The sequence below is a fragment of the Carcharodon carcharias genome, chromosome 25, assembly GCF_017639515.1.
Source record: "Carcharodon carcharias isolate sCarCar2 chromosome 25, sCarCar2.pri, whole genome shotgun sequence".
In the NCBI taxonomy this organism is placed as follows: domain Eukaryota; kingdom Metazoa; phylum Chordata; class Chondrichthyes; order Lamniformes; family Lamnidae; genus Carcharodon; species Carcharodon carcharias.
This window is the reverse complement of record NC_054491.1, coordinates 45,499,252-45,508,399: the sequence shown is the minus strand read 5'-3', so window position 1 is coordinate 45,508,399 and position 9,148 is coordinate 45,499,252.

Here is a 9,148-nt window from a genome sequence, read left to right as displayed (position 1 = left end):
ATTTAAAGCTGGTGTATTACATTATCTACACCAATTAAAGCTGCCTTTTTACATTATCTACGCCGATTAAAGCTACTGTGTTACATCATCTACACCAATTAAAGCTGCTGCATTATATTGGCACCAGCAATTACAGCTTGTGGGTGATATTATCTACAACAATTAAAGCTGGTGTGTTACACTATCTACATCAATTAAAGTTGTTGTTTGACCTTATCTAGACTAATTGAAGCTGGTATGTTACATTACCTACACAAATTAAAGCTGGTGTGTTACATTATCTACACAAATTAATGCTGGTGTGTTATGTTATCTACATCAATTAAAACTGGTGTGTTACATTTTCTGCACCATTTAAAGCTAGTGTGTTACATTATCTACATCAATTAAAGTTGTTGTTTTACCTTATCTAGACCAATTGAAGCTGGTTTGTTATATTATCCACACTAATTAAAGCTGGTTTGTTACATTATCTACTCCAATTAAAGCAGGTTTGTTACATTACCTACACCAATTAAAGCTGGCGCATTACATTCTCAGCACCAATTAAAGCTGGTAGTGTGTTACATTATCTACACAAATGAAAGGTGGTGTGTTACATCATCTACACTATTTCAAGCTGGTGTGTTACATTATCTACACCAATTAAAACTGGTCTGTTACATTATCTGCACCAATTAAAGCTGGTGCGTTACATTATCTGCAGCAATTAAAGCTGGTGTGTTACATTATCTGCACCAATTAAAGCTGATAAGTTATATTATCTACACCAATTAAAGCTGACTTGTTACATTATCTACACCAATTAAAGCTGGTATGTTACATTATCTATACACATTACAACTGGTGTGTTACATGATCTACTTCAATTAAAGCTGGTGTGTTACAATATCTGCACCAATTAAAGCTGGTGTGTTAGATTTCCTACATCAATTAAATTTGGTGTGTTATACTATCTACACCAATTAAAAGTGGTGTGTTACATTACCTACATCAATTGAAGCTGGTGTGGAACAATATCTACTTCAATTAAAGCTGGTATGTTACATTCTCTGCATGAATGTAGTCTGGTATGTACATTAACAACATCAATTAAAGCTGGTGTGTTATATTAACTACATCAATTAAAGCTGCTGCATTACATTAACACCACCAATTAAAGCAGGTATGTTATATTATCCACACCAATTAAAGCTGGTTTGTTACATTATCTACACCAATTAAAGCTGCCTTGTTACATTATCTACACCAATTAAAGCTGGTGCATTACATTATCTGCACCAATTAAAGCTGGTGGTGTGTTACATCATCTACACAAATGAAAGGTGGTGTGTTACATTATCTACACCAATTACAGATTGGTGCGTTACATTATCTGCACCAATTAAAGCTAGTCTGTTACATTTTCTAGACCAATTAAAGCCTGCTTCTTACATTATCTACACCAATTAAAGCTGGTGTGTTACAATATCTGCACCAATTAAAGCTGATATGTTACATTATCTACACCAGTTAAAGCTGCCTTGTTACATTATCTACATCAATTAAAGCTGCTGCATTACATTAGCACCACCTATTAATGCTGGTGTGTTACATTATCTACACCATTTATAGATGGTGTGTTACATTATCTACATCAAATAAATTTGTTGTGTTGTACTATCTACACCAATTAAAGCTGGTGTGTTATATTATCTATACACATTACAACTGGTGTGTTACATGATCTACTTCAATTAAAGCTGGTGTGTTAGATTTCCTGCATCAATTAAATTTGGTGTGTTATACTATCTACACCAATTAAAGCTGGTATGTTACATGATCTACATCAATTAAAGCTGGTGTGTTACATTTTCTGCATGAATGTACGCTGGTATGTACATTAACAACAGCAATTAAAGCTGGTGTTTTATATTATCTACATCAATTAAAGCTGCTGCATGACATTAACACCACCAATTAAAGCAGGTGTGTTATATTATCCACACCAATTAAAGCTGGTTTGTTACATTATCTACACCAATTAAAGCTGGTTTGTTACATTACCTACGGCAAGTAAAGCTGGCGTATTACATTAACTACACCAGTTAAAGTTGGTCTGATACATTATCTACACCATTTAAAGCTGGTGTGTTACATTACCTAGACCAATTAAAGCTGGTGTGTTACATTATCTACATCAATTAAAGTTGTTTTTTGACCATATCTAGACTAATTGAAGCTGGTGTCTTACATTATCTACACCAATTAAAGCTGGTGTGTTACATTATCTTCATAAATAAAGCAGGTGTGTTACATTATCTACATCAATTGAAGCTGGTGTGTTACATGATCTATTTCAATTAAAGCTGGTGTGTTACAATATCTGCACCAATTAAAGCTGGTGTGTTACATTATCTGCACCAATTAAAGCTGGTGTTTTACATGATCTACATCAATTGAAGCTAGTGTGGAACAATATCTACTTCAATTAAAGCTGGTGTGTTACATTCTCTGCATGAATGAACGCTGGTATGTACATTAACAAGATCAATTAAAGCTGATGTGTTATATTATCTACATCAATTAAAGCTGCTGCATGACATTAACACCACCAATTAAAGCAGGTGTGTTATATTATCCACACCAATTAAAGCTGGTTTGTTACATTATCTACACCAATTAAAGCGGGTATGTTACATTACCTACACCAATTAAAGCTGGCGCCTTACATTATCTGCACCAATTAAAGCTGGTGGTGTGTTAAATTATCTACACAGATGAAAGGTGGTGTGTTACATTATCTACACTATTTCAAGCTGGTCTGTTACATTATCTACACCAATTAAAGCTGCTGTGTTACGTTATCTACATCAATTAAAGCTGGTATGTTACATTATCTACATCAATTTAATTTGTTGTTTAACCTTATCTAGACCAACTGAAACTGGTGTGTTTCAATATCTTGAGCAATTTTGGCTGGCGTGTTTCATTGTCTACACAAATTAAAGCTGGTGTGTTACATTATCTACACAAATTAAAGCTGGTCTGTTACATTATCTACACTATTTAAAGCTGGTGTGTTACATTATCTGCACCAATTAAAGCTGGTTTGTTACATTACCTACACCAATTAAAGCTGGCGCATTACATTATCTGCACCAATTAAAGCTGCTGTTGTGTTAAATTATCTACACAGATGAAAGGTGGTGTGTTACATTATCTACACTATTTCAAGCTGGTCTGTTACATTATCTACACCAATTAAAGCTGCTGTGTTACGTTATCTACATCAATTAAAGCTGGTATGTTACATTATCTACATCAATTTAATTTGTTGTTTAACCTTATCTAGACCAACTGAAACTGGTGTGTTTCAATATCTTGAGCAATTTTGGCTGGCGTGTTTCATTGTCTACACAAATTAAAGCTGGTGTGTTACATTATCTACACAAATTAAAGCTGGTCTGTTACATTATCTACACTATTTAAAGCTGGTGTGTTACATTATCTGCACCAATTAAAGCTGGTTTGTTACATTACCTACACCAATTAAAGCTGGCGCATCACATTATCTTCACCAATTAAAGCTTGTGTGTTACATTATCTATGCAAATTAAAGCTGGTGTGTTACATTATCTACACTATTTAAAGCTGGTCTGTTACATTATCTGCACCAATTAAAGCTGGTGTGTTACGTTATCTACATCAATTAAAGCTGGTGTGTTACATTGTCTACACAATTAAAGCTGGTGCATTGCATTAGCACAACCAATTACAGCAGGTGGGTGATATTATCTACAGCAATTAAAGCTGGTGTGTTACATTATCTAGACCAATTAAAGCCTGCTTCTTACATTATCTACACCAATTAAAGCTGGTGTGTTACATTATCTACACCAATTACAGATTGGTGCGTTACATTATCTGCACCAATTAAAGCTAGTCTGTTACATTTTCTAGACCAATTAAAGCCTGCTTCTTACATTATCTACACCAATTAAAGCTGGTGTGTTACATTATCTGCACCAATTAAAGCTAGTGTGTTACAATATCTGCACCAATTAAAGCTGATATGTTACATTATCTACACCAATTAAAGCTGCCTTGTTACATTATCTACACCAATTAAAGCTGCTGCATTATATTAGCACCACCTATTAATGCTGGTGTGTTACATTATCTACACCATTTAAAGCTGGTGTGTTACATTATCTACACCATTTATAGCTGGTGTGTTACATTATCTACATCAAATAAATTTGTTGTGTTGTACTATCTACACCAATTAAAGCTGGTGTGTTAGATTTCCTACATCAATTAAATTTGGTGTGTTATACTATCTACACCAATTAAAGCTGGTATGTTACATGATCTACATCAATTAAAGCTGGTGTGTTACATTTTCTGCATGAATGTACGCTGGTATGTACATTAACAACAGCAATTAAAGCTGGTGTTTTATATTATTTACATCAATTAAAGCTGCTGCATGACATTAACACCACCAATTAAAGCAGGTGTGTTATATTATCCACACCAATTAAAGCTGGTTTGTTACATTATCTACACCAATTAAAGCTGGTTTGTTACATTACCTACGGCAAGTAAAGCTGGCGCATTACATTATCTACACCAATTAAAGCTGGTGGTGTGTTACGTTATCTACACTATGTCAAGCTGTTCTGTTATATTATCTACACCAATTAAAGCTGGTGTGTTACGTTATCTACATCAATTAATGCTGGTGTGTTACATTATCTACATCAATTAAGGTTGTTGTTTAACCTTATCTAGACCAACAGAAACTGGTGTGTTTCAATATCTTCAGCAATTTTGGCTGGCGTGTTTCATTATCTACACAAATTAAATCTGGTGTGTTACATTATCTACACAAATTAATGCTGGTGTGTTATGTTATCTACATCAATTAAAACTGGTGTGTTACATTTTCTGCACCATTTAAAGCTAGTGTGTTACATTATCTACATCAATTAAAGTTGTTGTTTTACCTTATCTAGACCAATTGAAGCTGGTTTGTTATATTATCCACACTAATTAAAGCTGGTTTGTTACATTATCTACTCCAATTAAAGCAGGTTTGTTACGTTACCTACACCAATTAAAGCTGGCGCATTACATTCTCTGCACCAATTAAAGCTGGTAGTGTGTTACATTATCTACACAAATGAAAGGTGGTGTGTTACATCATCTACACTATTTCAAGCTGGTGTGTTACATTATCTACACCAATTAAAACTGGTGTGTTACATTATCTGCACCAATTAAAGCTGGTGCGTTACATTATCTGCAGCAATTAAAGCTGGTGTGTTACATTATCTGCACCAATTAAAGCTGATAAGTTATATTATCTACACCAATTAAAGCTGACTTGTTACATTATCTACACCAATTAAAGCTGGTATGTTACATTATCTATACACATTACAACTGGTGTGTTACATGATCTACTTCAATTAAAGCTGGTGTGTTACAATATCTGCACCAATTAAAGCTGGTGTGTTAGATTTCCTACATCAATTAAATTTGGTGTGTTATACTATCTACACCAATTAAAAGTGGTGTGTTACATTACCTACATCAATTGAAGCTGGTGTGGAACAATATCTACTTCAATTAAAGCTGGTATGTTACATTCTCTGCATGAATGTAGTCTGGTATGTACATTAACAACATCAATTAAAGCTGGTGTGTTATATTAACTACATCAATTAAAGCTGCTGCATTACATTAACACCACCAATTAAAGCAGGTATGTTATATTATCCACACCAATTAAAGCTGGTTTGTTACATTATCTACACCAATTAAAGCTGCCTTGTTACATTATCTACACCAATTAAAGCTGGTGCATTACATTATCTGCACCAATTAAAGCTGGTGGTGTGTTACATTATCTAGACAAATGAAAGGTGGTGTGTTACATTATCTACACCAATTACAGATTGGTGCGTTACATTATCTGCACCAATTAAAGCTAGTCTGTTACATTTTCTAGACCAATTAAAGCCTGCTTCTTACATTATCTACACCAATTAAAGCTGGTGTGTTACATTATCTGCACCAATTAAAGCTAGTGTGTTACAATATCTGCACCAATTAAAGCTGATATGTTACATTATCTACACCAGTTAAAGCTGCCTTGTTACATTATCTACATCAATTAAAGCTGCTGCATTACATTAGCACCACCTATTAATGCTGGTGTGTTACATTATCTACACCATTTATAGATGGTGTGTTACATTATCTACATCAAATAAATTTGTTGTGTTGTACTATCTACACCAATTAAAGCTGGTGTGTTATATTATCTATACACATTACAACTGGTGTGTTACATGATCTACTTCAATTAAAGCTGGTGTGTTAGATTTCCTGCATCAATTAAATTTGGTGTGTTATACTATCTACACCAATTAAAGCTGGTATGTTACATGATCTACATCAATTAAAGCTGGTGTGTTACATTTTCTGCATGAATGTACGCTGGTATGTACATTAACAACAGCAATTAAAGCTGGTGTTTTATATTATCTACATCAATTAAAGCTGCTGCATGACATTAACACCACCAATTAAAGCAGGTGTGTTATATTATCCACACCAATTAAAGCTGGTTTGTTACATTATCTACACCAATTAAAGCTGGTTTGTTACATTACCTACGGCAAGTAAAGCTGGCGTATTACATTAACTACATCAATTAAAGTTGTTTTTTGACCATATCTAGACTAATTGAAGCTGGTGTCTTACATTATCTACACCAATTAAAGCTGGTGTGTTACATTATCTTCATAAATAAAGCAGGTGTGTTACATTATCTACATCAATTGAAGCTGGTGTGTTACATGATCTATTTCAATTAAAGCTGGTGTGTTACAATATCTGCACCAATTAAAGCTGGTGTGTTACATTATCTGCACCAATTAAAGCTGGTGTTTTACATGATCTACATCAATTGAAGCTAGTGTGGAACAATATCTACTTCAATTAAAGCTGGTGTGTTACATTCTCTGCATGAATGAACGCTGGTATGTACATTAACAAGATCAATTAAAGCTGATGTGTTATATTATCTACATCAATTAAAGCTGCTGCATGACATTAACACCACCAATTAAAGCAGGTGTGTTATATTATCCACACCAATTAAAGCTGGTTTGTTACATTATCTACACCAATTAAAGCGGGTATGTTACATTACCTACACCAATTAAAGCTGGCGCATTACATTATCTGCACCAATTAAAGCTGGTGGTGTGTTAAATTATCTACACAGATGAAAGGTGGTGTGTTACATTATCTACACTATTTCAAGCTGGTCTGTTACATTATCTACACCAATTAAAGCTGCTGTGTTACGTTATCTACATCAATTAAAGCTGGTATGTTACATTATCTACATCAATTTAATTTGTTGTTTAACCTTATCTAGACCAACTGAAACTGGTGTGTTTCAATATCTTGAGCAATTTTGGCTGGCGTGTTTCATTGTCTACACAAATTAAAGCTGGTGTGTTACATTATCTACACAAATTAAAGCTGGTCTGTTACATTATCTACACTATTTAAAGCTGGTGTGTTACATTATCTGCACCAATTAAAGCTGGTTTGTTACATTACCTACACCAATTAAAGCTGGCGCATTACATTATCTGCACCAATTAAAGCTGCTGTTGTGTTAAATTATCTACACAGATGAAAGGTGGTGTGTTACATTATCTACATTATTTAAAGCTGGTCTGTTACATTATCTACACCAATTAAAGCTGCTGTGTTACGTTATCTACATCAATTAAAGCTGGTATGTTACATTATCTACATCAATTTAATTTGTTGTTTAACCTTATCTAGACCAACTGAAACTGGTGTGTTTCAATATCTTGAGCAATTTTGGCTGGCGTGTTTCATTGTCTACACAAATTAAAGCTGGTGTGTTACATTATCTACACAAATTAAAGCTGGTCTGTTACATTATCTACACTATTTAAAGCTGGTGTGTTACATTATCTGCACCAATTAAAGCTGGTTTGTTACATTACCTACACCAATTAAAGCTGGCGCATTACATTATCTGCACCAATTAAAGCTGCTGTTGTGTTAAATTATCTACACAGATGAAAGGTGGTGTGTTACATTATCTACACTATTTAAAGCTGGTCTGTTACATTATCTACATCAATTAAAGCTGCTGTGTTACGTTATCTACATCAATTAAAGCTGGTATGTTACATTATCTACATCAATTTAATTTGTTGTTTAACCTTATCTAGACCAACTGAAACTGGTGTGTTTCAATATCTTGAGCAATTTTGGCTGGCGTGTTTCATTGTCTACACAAATTAAAGCTGGTGTGTTACATTATCTACACAAATTAAAGCTGGTCTGTTACATTATCTACACTATTTAAAGCTGGTGTGTTACATTATCTGCACCAATTAAAGCTGGTTTGTTACATTACCTACACCAATTAAAGCTGGCGCATCACATTATCTTCACCAATTAAATCTTGTGTGTTACATTATCTATGCAAATTAAAGCTGGTGTGTTACATTATCTACACTATTTAAAGCTGGTCTGTTACATTATCTGCACCAATTAAAGCTGGTGTGTTACGTTATCTACATCAATTAAAGCTGGTGTGTTACATTGTCTACACAATTAAAGCTGGTGCATTGCATTAGCACAACCAATTACAGCAGGTGGGTGATATTATCTACAGCAATTAAAGCTGGTGTGTTACATTATCTAGACCAATTAAAGCCTGCTTCTTACATTATCTACACCAATTAAAGCTGGTGTGTTACATTATCTACACCAATTACAGATTGGTGCGTTACATTATCTGCACCAATTAAAGCTAGTCTGTTACATTTTCTAGACCAATTAAAGCCTGCTTCTTACATTATCTACACCAATTAAAGCTGGTGTGTTACATTATCTGCACCAATTAAAGCTAGTGTGTTACAATATCTGCACCAATTAAAGCTGATATGTTACATTATCTACACCAATTAAAGCTGCCTTGTTACATTATCTACACCAATTAAAGCAGCTGCATTATATTAGCACCACCTATTAATGCTGGTGTGTTACATTATCTACACCATTTAAAGCTGGTGTGTTATATTATCTACACCATTTA